Below are 17,569 nucleotides of genomic sequence, written 5' to 3' on the forward strand. Positions count from 1 at the left end.
ACTCTACTATGCCCTGCACAAAAGCACATAGCCTAGTGTTGTGCTGCACTATGTTTATTGACATTCTCAATGACTTCCATTATCTCTAAAATTTTTACTTCTATATACTGTACCTTCTATTATTCTAATCAAACTTCCAAAAAATATGAGAAATAATCACTCTATTTTTCCTTTATAAATTTTATTTCTCATTATCTAATATTAATATATAAAGTAATACATTTACACTTATACACATATCCTCAATTGGTATCTCATGGACAGTGTAGCGTAATGCGTCATTTAAAATCCCGGGAACTTTAAGAGAATGCTATTTCAGTCCCGAAAATTGTACAGCATTGACATGTTGTCAGAATGTCATCTTCCTCTGCTATAGTTTGACTTGTTTTTTTTTCATCGCACTGGTTGGCACACGGTGCTCCATCTAGACAGTTAGTTTGAAATTATACATAAAGCATTAATTAGAATTACAAAAAAATTCAACCTTCATTCAAAGTTCTGTACAAGATATAAAATAAAAATGTACTTGTAACTAAGGAGAGGTCAACATTTTAATTGTTAAACTTTAACAATTAATTTGGTGCCTTTTAAAATGGGAAAAAAGAGCAAAAGCCCCAGGTATAAAATCGTTGTTAAAAGGCTAAGTATTTTTACAGTGAGTGACAGTCGATGTCTTCTAGTTCTGACTTTTCCCAGAGCTCTGTAAATGTCAATGTTCCCTAAGCTTTTAAGGCCACTTTTTCTCCAAGTCCAAATTAATAAAATGAAGTCTGTTCACTCGGTACATTTGGCTCTCCGGCACAGCAGGTAACCTATAAAAAAAAACATTTCAAAAATATTGTGCTATTACTTGGTGCCTACAGACAGTTCGAAATTGAGATGAAGGAAGATTATTGTCCTAACCACCCTTGTTACAGTCTAATATGTCTTTTAAATCGAGTTTCATTATGTGACATTAAGACAAAATATAGAAATTTTAAGGTGACTGTTGATTGTCTTGGTTAATATGCCACAAAATGTTAATGTGAACGGTGATAGCATGCTTTGTTTAATTATACAATTCATAATCATTCCTTAAAAGCAGAACTAAATTATAATGTGGACATTTGGCAGATTGGAAGTGTATTTATAGTGACATAATACCTGTGTTTCAGTTCTACGAGTTTTATGTTTAACCGAGGACTTCCTGGTGTCCTGGCTTCCTAGGAAAAGCTTTATTTAGCCATTAGAAGTCTATAATTTAGAATGCTTACTTTTCTAGGTTCAACTGTTGTTTCATTTAGATTAATCCTTTCATTGCCAGGGTCTAATTACCATAGTTTATTTTATTTTTTAATTTTGTTTTGTATTTTTGTGCATGCATCTATTTAGCTGAGAATAACTTTATTATTTTTTTACTCAACGCAAGCAAATTTTCATTATAGATTTTTTTTTGGGGGGGAGCATTATCATGAAAATATATTTTTCATTGATGGAATTCTATAATTAAAAATGGGTAAAATTTTAAATACACTTTTTGGTGAACCTTCCTTTAACTATTTTCATTAAAGTTTTTCAATCCATGCAATTTACTGTACCTCATATTTTATTAATTTGTTTTAAAGCTTACAGAGATACTAATTATTAGTATTACTGAAAGCTTGGTCTACGTTTTGGGCTATAATAAATGTTGTACTGTACATAGGTGTGCTTGGACTTTTTTTTTAACTCTGACTAGGATTTTAATATATTTATTGAATCATTCTCCTTTTAAATATGTATTATATGTACATGTTTGTTTCTTGCTGTAGATAAATTTATTCATCTTATTATGATGGGAGGATTAATTACCTACATTTTGTTTTTTCACCCTGAAGTCAGAAACCTGCAGGACATTTATTCAACAACCTCATAACACATTTTATTTTCTGCCATTGCTGTTCAGTTGCTATTGACCTAAAACTTCCAGCATGCTCTCCGACTATGGTCCTTAGACTATAGGAAACAGGTCAAGAACAACAGGTTGTCTAACACCAGTCGACTGCCCTCTAGTGATACATCAAGGCTTAGTTATAAAATGTACAATGAAGGTTGGAAGAGGACATTTTATATAACCTTTTTCAATTAAACCTCAGAATTAATTAGGTATCTTTGCAAATTACACATCATAAATATTAACATGTATCCCATATATGAAATTAGATTATTGTGTGCCCAGAGCATGACATCTATACATGTTTGTATTTTAACACACATACTTTTATTAAAAAACACCAATTAGATAATTGTTTACATGAAATCATCAAAGCAAAAATGTGACTTGAACAAGCTTTCATGTTAAACTACTAATGAGCTAGTTAAATGGAGATCTTTCAGTAGAGACAGGCAAGTTTTTTCTTTAGCACTAATAACATACTGTACATAATATTTATATTATTATGAGTGAGCTGTTTACCACATATAATAATGGCAATTACCTGTACTATGTATGGATCTACTGCTCACCTGTAACTGGACTGCCGGATATTTGGAAAGCTGTCATGTACTATGGTGGAAGGTGTTATAAGAGACAAACAATCCAGGATATTGTATGTTAGGTTTCCAGACACCTCCCATCACATCATCCTACACCTCTTCTACCTATGATTTATATCTTATAACTAATCTGTTTATATAACCATAGTGCAATCCCCCTCCCACTATATACAGGGGTCCTGTGACGGGACAGCCAACTGCTGATTGGTCTAGTTGCAATGGCACAGTGCCCACTCTTTGTTCCTTGACAAAACTGTAAGAGCCTGTCAGGAACACTGCTCTAATTTCTCTTAGAGGTCATTATGTAGCCTCTGCTGTAAGCTGCATTGTGCAGCACCTTCGTTTACCTCTTTAAACATATTCTGCTGCATTTGGCTATGCACTATCCACCTCCAGAGATAACAGTTTTCCTCAATGCAGCTCAGTGTGTTTGTGATATTGTTGGCCAGAGCACTGACCCTTTGCTTTCCAGACCAACCTATTTACATGAGCATCTTTGTCATTATATACACAATGTTTTTCCTGGCCATTCTGCCTTAAATTTGCCACTATAGATCAGTTACTTTAAATATAGATGTTGTGTGTGAATTGGATACTTTGATAGTAAGTAATATCAGCCATGGCCAAAGGTTTTGAGTATGACACAAGTATTGGTTTCCACAAAGTTTGCTGCTTCAGTGTTTTTAGACCTTTTTGTCAGATGTTACTATGGTATACTGAAGTAAAATTACAAGCATTTCATAAGTGGAAAGGCTATTATTGAAAACTACATTAAGTTTATGCAAAGAGTCAATATTTGCAGTGATGACCTTTCTTTTTCAAGACCTCTGCAATTCGCCCTGGTATGCTGACAATCAAATTCTTGGCCACATACTGAGTGATGGCCACCCATTCTTGCCTAATCAATGCTTGGAGTTTGTCTGAATTTGTGGGTTTTTGTTTGTCCACCCGCCTCTTGAGGATTGACCACAAGTTTTCAATGGGATTAAGGTCTGGGGAGTTTCCTGGCCATGGACCCAAAATGTTGTTATTTTGTTCCCCGAGCCACTTAGTCATCATTTTTGCCTTATGGCAAGGTGCTCCATAATGCTGGAAAAGGCATTATTCATCACCAAACTGATCTTGGATGGTTGGTAGAAGTTTCTCTTGGAGGATGTTTTGGTACCATTCTTTATTCATGGCTGTGTTCTTAGGCAAAATTGTGAGTGAGCCTACTCCCTTGGCTGAGAAGCAACCCCACACATGAATGTTCTCAGGATGCTTTACTGTTGGCAGGATCTCTAGATGCCCTCCTTCCTGATCATTGAAACCAATATATCTATGCTCAGTGGTTATGATGCTCACATTTTATTACAGGCATATGTTTAGTGCTCTGATGACATCGCTACCGGCTCCCATCCTTAGAAGATGGATGTTTATTGTTATATCACCACCTCTGCCACTGGATCTGGAATGTTTGAAGCCGGTGCTTGGTGCAATATCACTGCCGCTGCCACTGGGTCCAGGACATCTATAGCCTTAAGCACTGAAGGGATAACAGTAGAATTCTTGGAGCAACTACATGTTTTGGTCACTCCTGTGACCTTTTTCAAGTTGATTTAGGATTGTTAAAAAAAGCATAAAAAATATATTTTATTCTGACTATAATCCTAAATGTTCTGTTGAGTTTAATGTCGGCATTAATTTTAAATAATAATAATATGATAAAGTTGAAAAAAAAACAGAATCAGAAATAAAAAAACAACAACCTTGTGGGCATGTGTGCTTTACATGCCAGGAACAGTTTTTATCTTGAGTCTGGCCCTGCCTCCCTACTGCATTATCTGCCAGTTCACCTCCCAGTTTACCTTAATTCCCTTAGAATGTAATCTCTTGGGGAAAGAGCCATCCACCCTCTTGTTCTCACACAGAATTTCCATGTTTCCAGTGTGCCTTCCAAAAATCAGCGTGCTCTGATCCTGTCTGTCTGCTCTTCCAGGGCACTGAGTGACTGACTACTATTGTTAATACCTGTCATTCAGTTGTATAGAAATCTCTGCCTGTTTAGTTGACATACATGGTTTAAATGAATGGTGATTAGCATATAGTAAGTATTATAAAGGAAAAATATATTTTTAAAAATAATAATAATAGTCTCCCGAATCCTAATTGTGTACAACATAACATTGTATATAAGAAGGCTGTGATTCACAAATAAATCAATTGCTATTTGCATGAGACATGAGTAAATGGGTAAACTTGTAGCCACACAAAACTACGTCTCCTCCCAGTGAGGAGAGACAGAGGCGGAGCTAACCCATTACAGCAGATGTGCCACCCTGCATCAGCACACTGGTTAGAATAAATAAAGCATAACTGGGTGCAAGGAGATGGCTGGGTCTGTAGTAGCCACAGCCTTTGCACCTACTATAGCTATGCCCTTGTCTGTACCATTTGTAATGCCAAATTTAGTATAGGTAGGGACATTAACCATCTCAACACCTCCTCCCTGCTACTGTACATCATTTGCAGTGAAAATACCAGTAGCAATACAGTGCTCAATAGGTACAGGATCAGATTAACTCTTGCAGCCACTAATAAAATTGTGCTGTCTTGGTCCCACAAATAGTACACATAAATATCAATGTAATAATGGCTATCTGAGAAAAATGTATGATTAGTCATTTTGACACTGCAATATAGATTAGTATGCAATAAAGCAGTCTTAATCACTGAAAGTTCAAAGTTAGGATGTAACACACCTTCACTGTATGTCCAGCAAGACCTGCCAAGCTTGGCCAGAAATTGCAGCCCAGCAACTAAATCATTATCCAGCCAAATTAATGCCCAGCAAATGTTTAAATATCCACTGAATAAATATAAAGTCCAGGGGGTAAATTTACTAAGATTCACGTCTGATCGAGTTTTTTTTTTTTTAAACTCAATTTGCTTGCCGAAAACTCGGATGATTTTCCCGTTTTTAAACCTGCAAATTTACTAAGAAGTGAGTTTAGCTGAAAGTGAGTTTTCCAATGGTGAAGCAGATCGAGATTTCTCCCCTGAGTAGCAAGTTTAGATGAGATTACTCACCTGAGATTGCAGTTCTTTCTCTCTGCAAAACTTTCCCGAGCAAGAAGCCTGCACATATCAGTGAGGTATGAGATGGCTGCTTGTGTGGCCAACCTGTTAAAGAAGGGTTAAATCTTTAAAAAAAATTATGTAGGGTCCCCCCCAAAAGCATAACCAGCCCCGGACTGGTCAGAAAGTCCTGGTTTCAAAAATTACGGGGACCAAAACAAGTAGGGTTCGCCCCGTAATTTAGGAACTAGCACCTGGCTGCAGGGCCAGTGCTAGTTTTAAATAAAGGGGAAAAAATGCATAGGGGTCCCCCTATATTTAAAACCAGGACCAGACCCAAACCGACCGGGGTGTGATGCCACAGCCAGGTGACCCTATTACCGGGTTTTCATGGCCAAAGCATTTGCATCACAAGCCACTCAGGCCAAGCCAGGGATCTCAGGGGAGGTTTGTGACCCCCCAAAAAGGGACCCCTCCTCTCCCAAAACCCCAGGCTTGGTCTGAAGCCCAGGGCTCTTCCCCTCACCCCTGGTCTGCGGGTACAGGGTTAATAATGTGTAAATAGTTGCAAAACTATTGTATTTAACAGTGGAACTACAGGTGCCAGCATGCCTGGCCGGGCTGGCACCCATACCCCTACTGTAAAACAAATAGTTAAAAAACCACAGTACATACACGTATACAGTAAAACTTTATTACATACATCTAACCCACTCACACGTACTTACCTGTGCCAGCTGGTTTGTCCCCTTGTCCCATGTAGATTCCATGGGTGTACCTGGAAAAAAAGATCCCATACTCACCTCCATTCTGGCGCCGCTCTTCATAGCATCCACGTACTTGGCAAAATAAGAAAACGAGTTACGAGATCTATACAAACAGGTGCAAGTATATGTTATGACATAATACTTGCACTTCGCGAAATGACAGATGACCATGATCATCTGTTAGTCCCCACGGGCCACTAGCCAATAAGTGGCTGCTTTAAATGTAGCGGCCACTCGTGGGCTGGTTACACGTGAGATTTGCTCTAATCTCACCCGAGATTTTAATCTCGAATTTCAGTAAATTTGCAAGCTGCATCTTTATTATGAAAAGTATTTCTGAGTTTGCCCAATGGTGAGTTGATTCGACTTTGCAATCTCACTCGAGTGTTACAAGTGAGATTAAAGAACTCTCTCCCAAACTCACCCGAGTCTGTCTTTAGTATATTTGTGAGATGAAAAACATGGCTAAACTCACCCGAGATTGTCATCCTGACCAAACTTGAATCTTAGTAAATTAACCCCCAGCACTCTTATTTGAAAATCCTAAAAGTAATCCTGTCTACCAGATGTATCCCTTAATCACATGTAACCCATGACTCACACGAGATACAGCGCCTCAAAGAGAATGGATACGGACATTATCAGGCTCTTAACAGACTCTGTTGTGCATAGAAAAGTTAGAGTTCTTATGGGTTTACACATACCCTTTCAATGCTTGTCTCTCCTCTTGTGTCCATGAGCTGCAGCATGAGTGGGGGTGGGTGGTCAGATTTATGGATTTATATTGATCCTAATGACTTGCGGTCATTGACTGTGATCATCTGAGTTGGTCATTCCAGCTTTTCCTCATTCAATAGAAGTATCAGCTCCAGCTTCTCAACCCTCATTCTGGACAGCCACTTGTTGTCACAGGCGTTGATGTTCTGTATTATGCAAGACCATCCATTACCAGCTTTTCATCTTGGTGTGTAGGCCATGTTAACATTGATTAAAGTCTGATCTGCGATAGACACATTAACCCCCACTAATATAGCACATAATGCTTGTGTAACTTCTGGCGACCATGGCTCACATTTGGAAGCTTGGTTTTTAATATTTTTTTTCTATATTTCTGATTTAATTTATTTCTTATAGTTAATAAATGCTTTATCTTCCACTAAATACTCTACCTACATTCACCTGTACTGGCCTCAGGTCTGTAATTTGCTGTTTGGAGTAAGTTTGATGGTGATCTAGTTTTCTACTAGACTTTACTCCGGAACCAATCACCTGTATCTGAGGCCTGTGATTTGCTGGAGGGAGAAGTGTGTTGATAATATATTATATTTTTTACTAGGCTTTTTGCTTTTAGGCCATTAGTTCTTGATTAATAAAAATATTCTATAGGGTCATATACTGTATTTTATTAAACTGCCATCCTGTCTGCCACTGCTGTACCACTACAGTATGTTTTATAGATGTGCTATATTCTTTTAAACTACCATTTGTTTGAGCAGCGCTCTGTAGCCTTGTTTAGCCAGCCAGCTTGATGCAGCTTTTGGCCAATATTGGTGAAAACAATATTGTGAGCTGCGAGGTGGTCAAAATTGACTGGAAATGACTGGACATGAATGTTATTCTTACTTACAATTCTGAAAGAACAGAAATAGATTTTATTTTTAAAGAAATCCAAAACCAATACCTTTGAGGGTGGTTTTCCCAAACCCAAATCTTGATGATGATTTAGAACCAAAACTAATACACAGGAGGTCTGCACACATCTCTACTTGTAGTAACCCATAAAACAAAGATCCCCTTTGCCTAAGATTAGCAGATTTTAATTCCCCATTTTAAATAGTTTTTTGTGCGACCTGTGTATTTTGTGTTGCCATATGACAATTTAACTGACAGTCAAGGCTCCTCTACATTGGTTATTTAGTGACTTATATAATTTTTGGAAAAATCCTATTAGTTCCGAGCCTAAAAGACTGCATATATCCCATTAGAAAAACTGCTCACTGCCACAAAGAAGTTCAGTATAAGGCAAATACAGTCAGGTGCATAAATATTGGGACATTGACAGAATTTTCATATTTTGGCCTCGATTCACCACCACAATGGCTTTGAAATGAAACAAACAAGATGTGCTTTAACTGCAGACTTTCAGATTTAATTTGAGGGTAATTACATCCAAATCAAGTGAACGGTGTAGGAATTACAAAGGTTTCTATATGTGCCTCCCACTTTTTAAGGGACCAAAAGTAACGGGACTATCACCTCAAAAGCTATTTCATGGACAGGTGTGGGCTATTCCCTCGTTATTTCATTATCAATTAAGCAGGAAAAAGGTCAGGAGTTGATTCTAGCTGTGACATTTGCATTTGGAATCAGTTGCTGTCGACTCTCAATATGAGATCCAAAGAGCTGTCACAATCAGTAAAGCAAGCCATCATTAGGCTGAAAAAACAAAACAAACCGATCAGAGAGATAGCAAAAACATTAGGTGTGGCCAAATCAACTGTTTGGAACATTCTTAAAAAGAAAGAATGCACCGGAGAGCTCAGCAACACCAAAAGACCCGGAAGACCACGGAAAACAACTGTGGTGGATGACAGAAGAATTATTTCCCTGGTGATGAAAAACCCCTTCACAACAGTTGGCCAAATCAAGAACACTCTCCAGGAGGTAGGTGTATATGTGTCAAAGTCAACAATCAAGACAAGACTTCACAAGAGTGAATATAGAGGGTTCACCACAAGATGTAAACCATTGGTGAGCCTCAAAAACAGGAAGACCAGATTAGAGTTTGCTAAACAACATCTAAAAAAGCTATTACAGTTCTGGAACAACATCCTATAGACAAAGGAGACAAAGATCAACTTGTACCAGAGTGATGGGAAGAGAAGAGTATGGAGAAGGAAATTAACTGCTCATGATCCAAAACATACCATCTCATCAGTGAAGCATGGTGGTGGTAGTGTCATGGTGTGGGCCTGTATGGCTGCTAATGGAACTGGTTCCCTTGTATTTATTGATGATGTGACTGCTGACAAAAGCAGCAGAATGAATTCTGAAGTGTTTCAGGCAATATTATATGCTCATATTCAGTCAAATGCTTCAGAACTCATTGGACGGCGCTTCACAGTGCAGATGGACAATGACCCAAAGCATACTGCAAAAGCAACCAAACAGTTTTTTAAGGCTGAAAAGTGGAATGTTATGCAATGGCCAAGTCAATCCCCTGACCTGAATCCGATTGAGCGTGCATTTCACTTGATGAAGACAAAACTGAAGGGAAAATGCCCCAAGAACAAGCAGGAACTGAAGAAATTTGCAGTAGGGGTCTGGCAGAGCATCACCATGGATGAAACCCAGCGTCTGGTGATGTCTATGCGTTCCAGACTTCAGGCTGTAATTGCCTGCAAAGGATTTGCAACAAAGTATTAAAAAGTGAAAGTTAGATTTAGGATTGTTTACTTTGTCCCATTACTTTTGTCCCCTTAAGAAGTGGGAGGCACATATAGAAACCATTGTAATTACTACACCGTTCACCTGATTTGGATGTAATTACCCTCAAATTAAATCTGAAAGTCTGCAGTTAAAGCACATCTTGTTTGTTTCATTTCAAAGCCGTTGTGGTGGTGAATAGAGGCCAAATTATGAAAATTCTGTCAATGTCCCAATATTTATGCACCTGACTGTACAAAGCTGATCATCCAAAACAGTAAAGCTGGCCATACATCTAAAGATTATCTGTCCAACCAGCCAACTAGTTGATTGGTTGGAATGAAAATCTGGTAACGTATGGGAGTAAATGATGTTAAGCAATTTGATCATAAATGCCAGAAAACAGATGAAATTGGTCATTCAGAAAAGTTTGTTAAATGTTTGACTCAAACAATTTGATAAAACAACAGTTTTTGTCAATTTTCCGGCGTTTGGGAGCAAATTGCTGATTGTCATTTGCTTTCATACCTTACCAGATTTTCACTCCAGCCAATCAACTAGTTGGCTGGTTGGACAGATAATCTTTAGATGTGTGGCCAGCTTTTAAGTCAATTTCTATTTTTCATATTATAGGGCAGCATGTAATAAAAGTTATAATTGACAGTTGGAGGAAAGGTCATGACTTTTTAGCCTACGCAGTTTTCATGTAATGTACTCACCAGTGTGACTCATAATAATTGCAGGCAACTAAGATTAAATTTTACCTAAGGTATAAGTAATATCAGTTGTATTTCCTTTATATTTGAAATCATATTTAATTTATAGTAACATATAACTGAATGCCAGGTTATAGCTATAAATTAATTATGACCCTTTTAGTAACTTGCTCAAGGTCATAAAGGATTGCAACATGAAGCAACATTTAGCTGACAGTTCAAAGTACAGAATTTATCACCTTTTTGATAAGTCTTTGAACTGTTATATTCTTATCTACATGTTTTTGATGCAAAACTATGCAAGAGAAAAAGTTTTCCAAAATCAACTTGTTTTTCATTATAAAATGTTTAGGTGAAAAAGACAAGTATACCTGTGCTTCACATATGTTGTGTATGTGATTATTCATACTATGCAGAGGGCGAGCACAGGACAGTGGGGCAGATGTATTAAGCTCTGGAAAGTGATAAAGTGCAGAGTGATAAACGACCAGCCACTCAGCTCCCAACTGTCATGTTACAGGGGTATGTAGTCAGACTGTGAAATCCCGGCATGGGACTAATGATAGGTGTCAAAATCCCAACGCCTATCATTATCCACCTGCCGAAATCACGATGCCCATACCGAACGAAGGTAAGCCGGGCATTGGGACCTCTTAGCAGTGGTAGGGGGTGGTTAGGTTTAGGGAATCTCAGGGGGACTTATGGTTAGGCACCACCCCGGGAGGGATAGGCTAGGGGAAGGGGGGGTTAGAGTTAGGCACCCCCCGGGGGGAGGTTAGGGTTAGACACCCCCCTGGAGGGTTAAGTTTAGGGTGCGAGGAGGGGGGGTTAGGTTTAGGCATCCCTGGGGGGAGGTTAGGGTTAGACACTAGGGGGAAGGTTAGGGTTAGGCACCCCTAAGGGAGGGTTAGGGTTAGGGGGGGAAAGGGGTAGGGATAGCCTACTTACCTCCGCTGTCGGGATCTTCACCCATCGGGCTGCCGGTGTCGGGATTTCTACCTGACATCTGGCGGTCATACATACCAATTCCTGTTACAGACTGTGCTTCAAAAATGACAGTTGGAAATATGATTGGTTGGTCGTTTATCACTCTCCACTTTATCACTTCCCCGAGCTTCATACATCTGCCTTAGTGTCAGTTAAAAGAATCTATTCATGATGATAAAGAACACAATGCACTTGTAGCTGTGTGACCATTGAACAATAAAAATGCTTATATTTCATGGTCTCTGCCAGTTTTCCTGTAAATTCCATGGCAATTTGTTTTTTTTTAAATGCTGATGCAATTACTGTAAATAACAAGAGCTAACCAAAATAACCGCAGTAAAAAATAAAAAAATGTAAAACTGAAAAGGTAATTCTATCTGGAGCGTTTGTTTGCCATTGCGCATGCATCTGAGTCACACTATGCATGTGTCGAGGGAGGTACATTACCGTAGTCATACGCTGGAAGTCTTTATTTGCAGTTTGATTGACAGACAAGGAGCATTTGGGGGAGGCAACGGGGAGTGTCGGTTAAAAACACAGACATGTTCAACTGTTTCATGGGGCATGTCACATCCTGCATCTATCATCCCGTATGCAGGAAACATGGCTCCGGGGTCTCTTTTACAGTGTCCATTATGAGTGACCATAAAATCACTCAATGAGTCAATATTTGCATGATCTGCGTCTGATGCTGCATATGTGTGCGCAATTGCAGACAGCTGCAATGTGTGTCTTAGTACAAGTCCTGGTGGCTGTTCCATTATCATATTTTCACAAATCCTCAGCTGCAAAAATCACAGCTTCAGCAGCAATACGCATAACTCTGAACCATGCCCACTATACCTTACTATTGTCAGATTTGCCTGTAAACCGGCTGCTGAAAACCAGAATTGCAGACAATTATAGCTGTCCCAGTTGGTTATTCAAGGAGTGTGAGAGAGTACAATTATGTAGTGGTCCGGTGTTAATTGGGGCCGTCATGCCGCACCTCAGTCTAACGCCATCTTACCTGATGCTGAGTCTTTTGGATCTCTGTAATCCCCACTATTTGGCGGGGTCCTCGGCATTGGCTACATTATCCCCGTGTTCCTGGAGGCACAGATCTTGTTGCTTCTAGTGGTGGAAACTATCAAATTCCCATACTGCTGGTTACATCAGCAGTGCTGTTGTTTCAGTGTGTGTGTGTGTGTGTGTGTAGTGCACACACTGGTGTGGTGCTGCAGTGACTGCTGTCTTACGAGAACTCACAATTGGATGTGTTCTAACTACAGCTGTGCGCACGCTAAACTCTCCTTTGGGGAGGAGACATATGGCCTGATTCAGCAAGGAACTCACGCTATCAGATGCACGCACCCAGCCGCTGCGAGAATATACTAATTAATGCATATGCACGGAGACCGCAGCACAAGATGCAGACACCCAGCAAAACATAGAGCTGTCCACCTATGCCGTGATTGACAGTGTAAACATCGGGAACATCGAGTGCCATCGAAGCTGCGTGTAAGCTAAGGGTAGACCTGACCCTGCCGCAGGACTTGAGAGATTCCTGCACCCAGAGAGGCGCCTGCATTCGGCCAACCACCCCCCTGTCACCACCCACAAATGGCACTTCCTGTCAATCAACATCAAAGGTCTCTGCGGGCTCCCTGCATACTCTGAGAGAGTTTACCGTACTCAGCAACCTGTTCGTGCATGTGTAATGCGATACATACGCATGCGCATATCGCAGACATTGGCTCACACTATGCGTTATCTCACTTGTGTTGCTTGCTGAATCAGGTCCTTAGATCTGTAGTGGTGTTTATTAGATGTCACAATTAGTTCCAACCCGTATCGCCTTATGATCCAGAAACCTCCCCATCTATGCTCACTTCCTAGCACCGAGGCTTGGTGCTAACCACAGTACGTGTCCAAATTTTAAACATTCTGGACTGTATACCTCATTGGAATTTTATGTAGCAGTCATTTGTTCATGTGGCTATAGCTTTATTTGTATTCATGTGTGTATTAAATTTCTCATATTTGTGAAATACTATACTATGTATTGCCCTTTCTCTTTCTTTTGAGTGAGAAAGAAAGTGGAAGAACTATTTGAAGATAATTATCCATCTACTCAAGAAATAACCATTGAAAGAGGAACTACAAGATTAATTTTACACAAACTGGTTGATCTATACAGATTATAAGAAACTGTTCACATCAAAGGGAACTACCTTGTGATTCACCCTTATAGCACCGCTAGTGTGTGTATAAACCCTGTTATCAATATTATAGATTCATTACATGAAAATGGCATTATTAAGTAATCATTTTTGGATTTTAAAAATGTATTTTAATGATTGGGGAAGCTTTTATTATTTTTTATAAATGGTACCCATGTCATAAAATAATTAATGCTTACCCATCATTAAAAATATTTTAAAACAAAAATTACTAAATATTGTCCATTTATAATTTATAATAAATTACTAAATAATATTGCTCTATTATTAAAATTAGACAATAATTTTACACTAATATAATAAAATATTATTTCCCTTCTAAAAAATTATCAATGTAACAGTTTCTGACTTCTTTTTCAACATATAATAATTGTGTACAATGTTATGAAATACCTGACTATTTTGTATAAGCACTCTAGAACCATATACTGAGGTCTTCTGTCTTTAACAACCGGCCTTGTTCCTTTAAAGCTAGATACTCTCACTGGTCCAGAGATGCCACCTGCCGCCATGTAGCATGAAACTTAGCAATAGGTGTATAACTCAGGAAGCCTGAGACCGTGGGTCATACCAGCTAGGTACACAGCAATGCAGGAATCCAACAGGAACATCAGGATCAGCAGGCTAACTCCATGTAAAGAAGCTACTGTATAACTGGCAATACAACCAAGAACTGACTCCCTTATAACTGAAACATAGGTCAATCAGGCATCTCCTATTAGGACAGCCCACTATCCTAATGATCTGATGCAGCTGGGTGGCTGCATGTAAAGCCCATTGCTCGGCTGTTAGGCAACATCAGGGACCTAAATCCATTGCTGCTAGTTGAGCCCTGGTCACTTAGCAAACGTTGGGACCATTGGCCAGTGCAGCTGGCATGACACGGCATCCTGGTCATCTGGTGATGGCCATGACCGGCTGACAGAATGAGCCATGGAGGCAGCTCATAACAAGTATTTAATTACTCTATGTATTTGCCTCTGAAATACCTGGGTACGGACCCTTTACTCACTAGGTAACTCAGCATATTATTACAGATTATAGATCACACAGGCAAAACAACAGGGAAGATACATGTGTATCTTCATTATGTTTTGAGGTAGCAATACAATGCAATACAATAAATCACCCTTAATGGTATGTAAACAGTAGCCAGGTTGATCATCAGTTCCCTAGTTCTTACCCACACAGTGTTCCTGGGAGGAGGCAACACTCCACACCCCAGGTCCTGACTGATGCCCATCAAGCAACAAAACTGTCAGTTGCAATGTTCTGCAGAAGCATGAGGTGCTTTCTAGTTCAGCAATTTAATCATTCCTAGGCCTGGAATTCTTCCCATAATATAATCATGCAATATCACCCAGCTGGCAGGAGACAAACTCCATTCTCCAGTATCTTCTGATAGTAGCCTAAACTCCACACCCCAATCCCCTCCTGTTCTGTCCTTTAAAAACACCTCCTACAATGATGGTATACACCCGTATAAAAGTAACTCATTAGTATGTCTTTTGGTATTGGGTAATCCTGCAGAGGAACTGAATGTGATGAACAAGTATGTTCCCACTGTTTACTAGCTACCCCCTTTGCTGTGAGTGTTGTAGTCTCTAAGAGTTACCTGGATAGAACAATGGCACTCGAGGATTGTTAATGAAGAAGGGTATCTATTGTAAATAAGGATCACTCCTCTAGTTAACTCCTCATAGTTCATTTTGACATCACATATACTCCAGTTGTTCATAGCTTCCTACCTCAGGGAAAGTACTACACAACTGACTTATAATAAACCCACAGAAGTTAACTTTCTACTGGCAGACACTGCAACAAAGACAATACTTAAATGGTTATGTCACTCGTTTCTTTTATGTTGTCTGATTAAGTAGAAGAAGGTTTTACAACATATGGAGATTTGCATGGTAATGGGGGGCTAGCGTGAACAACTGTACTGCAGTATTCATACATCACTTACATATTTTATTTGTCATACGCTACAGTAAACACTGAACAGCTAAAATTGCTGTCCATGGTACTGAATGTCTGTTGTCTAATTCTTTTCAGCTATGTGTTATTATTAGATATGTGCAGTTCGGTTTCCGTGGAAAACAAACACACCTGAACATAAGGGTTCCGAGATGAACTGAGCCAGGGTTTGGGTCCTTCTGCCGGGTTTGGATACCAACACGAGGCAAAACATCATCTTCCTGGTGCTGGATCTCATGTGTTTTGGTATTGCATATAAAAGTCCTTGCCACGTGATTGGCACTATTTCACACAGAATATCAGAGGGAGAGGGTGTTGGAAGCTATGTGTTGTGTGTTACTTTTATTGTTACCTAACGTAGAGGCACTATGTCATTATGGTGCCATCCTTATATTAGGAACGGTGTGAGGCACTGTGTTCAGGCACTGTTATCAAAAATTAAAAACTTGTGTGTAACATCATTCATTAAGGTGCCTCCCTTTTAATAGGAGTGCTGTGAGGCACTGTTATAAAAATTTTTAAATAATAAAACTTTTATGTTCAAAAAATATAACATCATTATGGTGCCACCCTTATACTAGGAGTGCTGTGAGGCACTGTGTTGTGTATCCATGCACTGTTATCAAAAATGTAAATGATAATACTTGTGTTAATTAATTAGATGTTATTAGGGTGTCATCATTACTAGGGGCACTGTGAGCCACTGTGTTGTGTGTTCAGGTAATGTGATTAGGTGCCACCCTTATACTAGGAGTGCTGTGAGGCACTGTGTTGTGTGTTCAGGCAATGTGATTAGGTGCCACCAGTATACTAGGAGTGCTGTGAGGAACTGTGTTGTGTGTTCAGGCACTATCAAAAATTAAAATGATCAACCTTGTGTGTTAAAAAATATAATGTCATTAGGGTGTCACCCTTATACTAGGAGAGCTGGGAGTTGATATGCATCAATCAATTGAAGAGCAGGAGCAAAATCACAACACTAGTGCTGCGGCTGATGACTGCAGTCATGATAGTACTTCACCATCTACTAATGGTGGTCCAGGTGGGAATAAAGTTTAAGAAAGGGCACCTGACAGCTATACAATATTTCACAATGTTGAAGAAAACATCACCTCTAATAATAAAGGGAAAATTTACTGCAGAAAAGTGTAAAACTGGCAACATTCCATACATAACATGTAGGGAAGGAAAGGATCAGGCCACGGCCTTCCTTTGTGAGTTGTGGTCCCACTACTGCTATTTCATGCATTAAATTCCTATGGCAGAAGCTGGGGACAAAAACAGTCAGGCATGATCTAAAACCTCACATGCACCACCTTCTCACTGTAAGTCTACATGTGTCACCTTTAAAACAGGAAAATCCATTCACCAATACAAAGACTGCAGAACAAAATGTGTGCTCACGAACTTCACAAATCCTTGAGGGGAGTCTAAGTGTGTCCACGAATGCGATGTGTCAGTCTAACATTTTTGATACTGTACTTCTGGAGAAGCCTCCTTCTACCATTTCCACACACTCTGCAAATGTGGGGATGAGCAGCAGTAAAAGTAAAGATGGTGACGTAGAAATGAGGATGCTACTGTGCAAGTGCAACAAGATGAGGGGATATTTGTGCATCTGATAATAATGTTGATGATGAGGAAGTTGTTTGGGTCAAAGTAAGACAGCCACCAGTGGCAGCAGTTATTGCTCGTAATAAGAAGAACATTGTCATGCCTGGGCATAAGACCAAAAAAGCCACTTCTTTCATGTGGATTATTGTGACCCAAATCCTGAAATTTTTCAAGCCATCTGTACTGTGTGTGGCACTAAAGTAAGTAGAGGTAGGGATATTAACCATCTAGGAACCTCCTCCTGTTGCATCATTTGCAGTGAGTTCATGCAAATTAGTTGGAAAAATCT

This window comes from Taudactylus pleione, unplaced genomic scaffold (assembly GCF_031769625.1).
Source record: "Taudactylus pleione unplaced genomic scaffold, aTauple2 ptg000373l, whole genome shotgun sequence".
Taxonomy (NCBI): domain Eukaryota; kingdom Metazoa; phylum Chordata; class Amphibia; order Anura; family Myobatrachidae; genus Taudactylus; species Taudactylus pleione.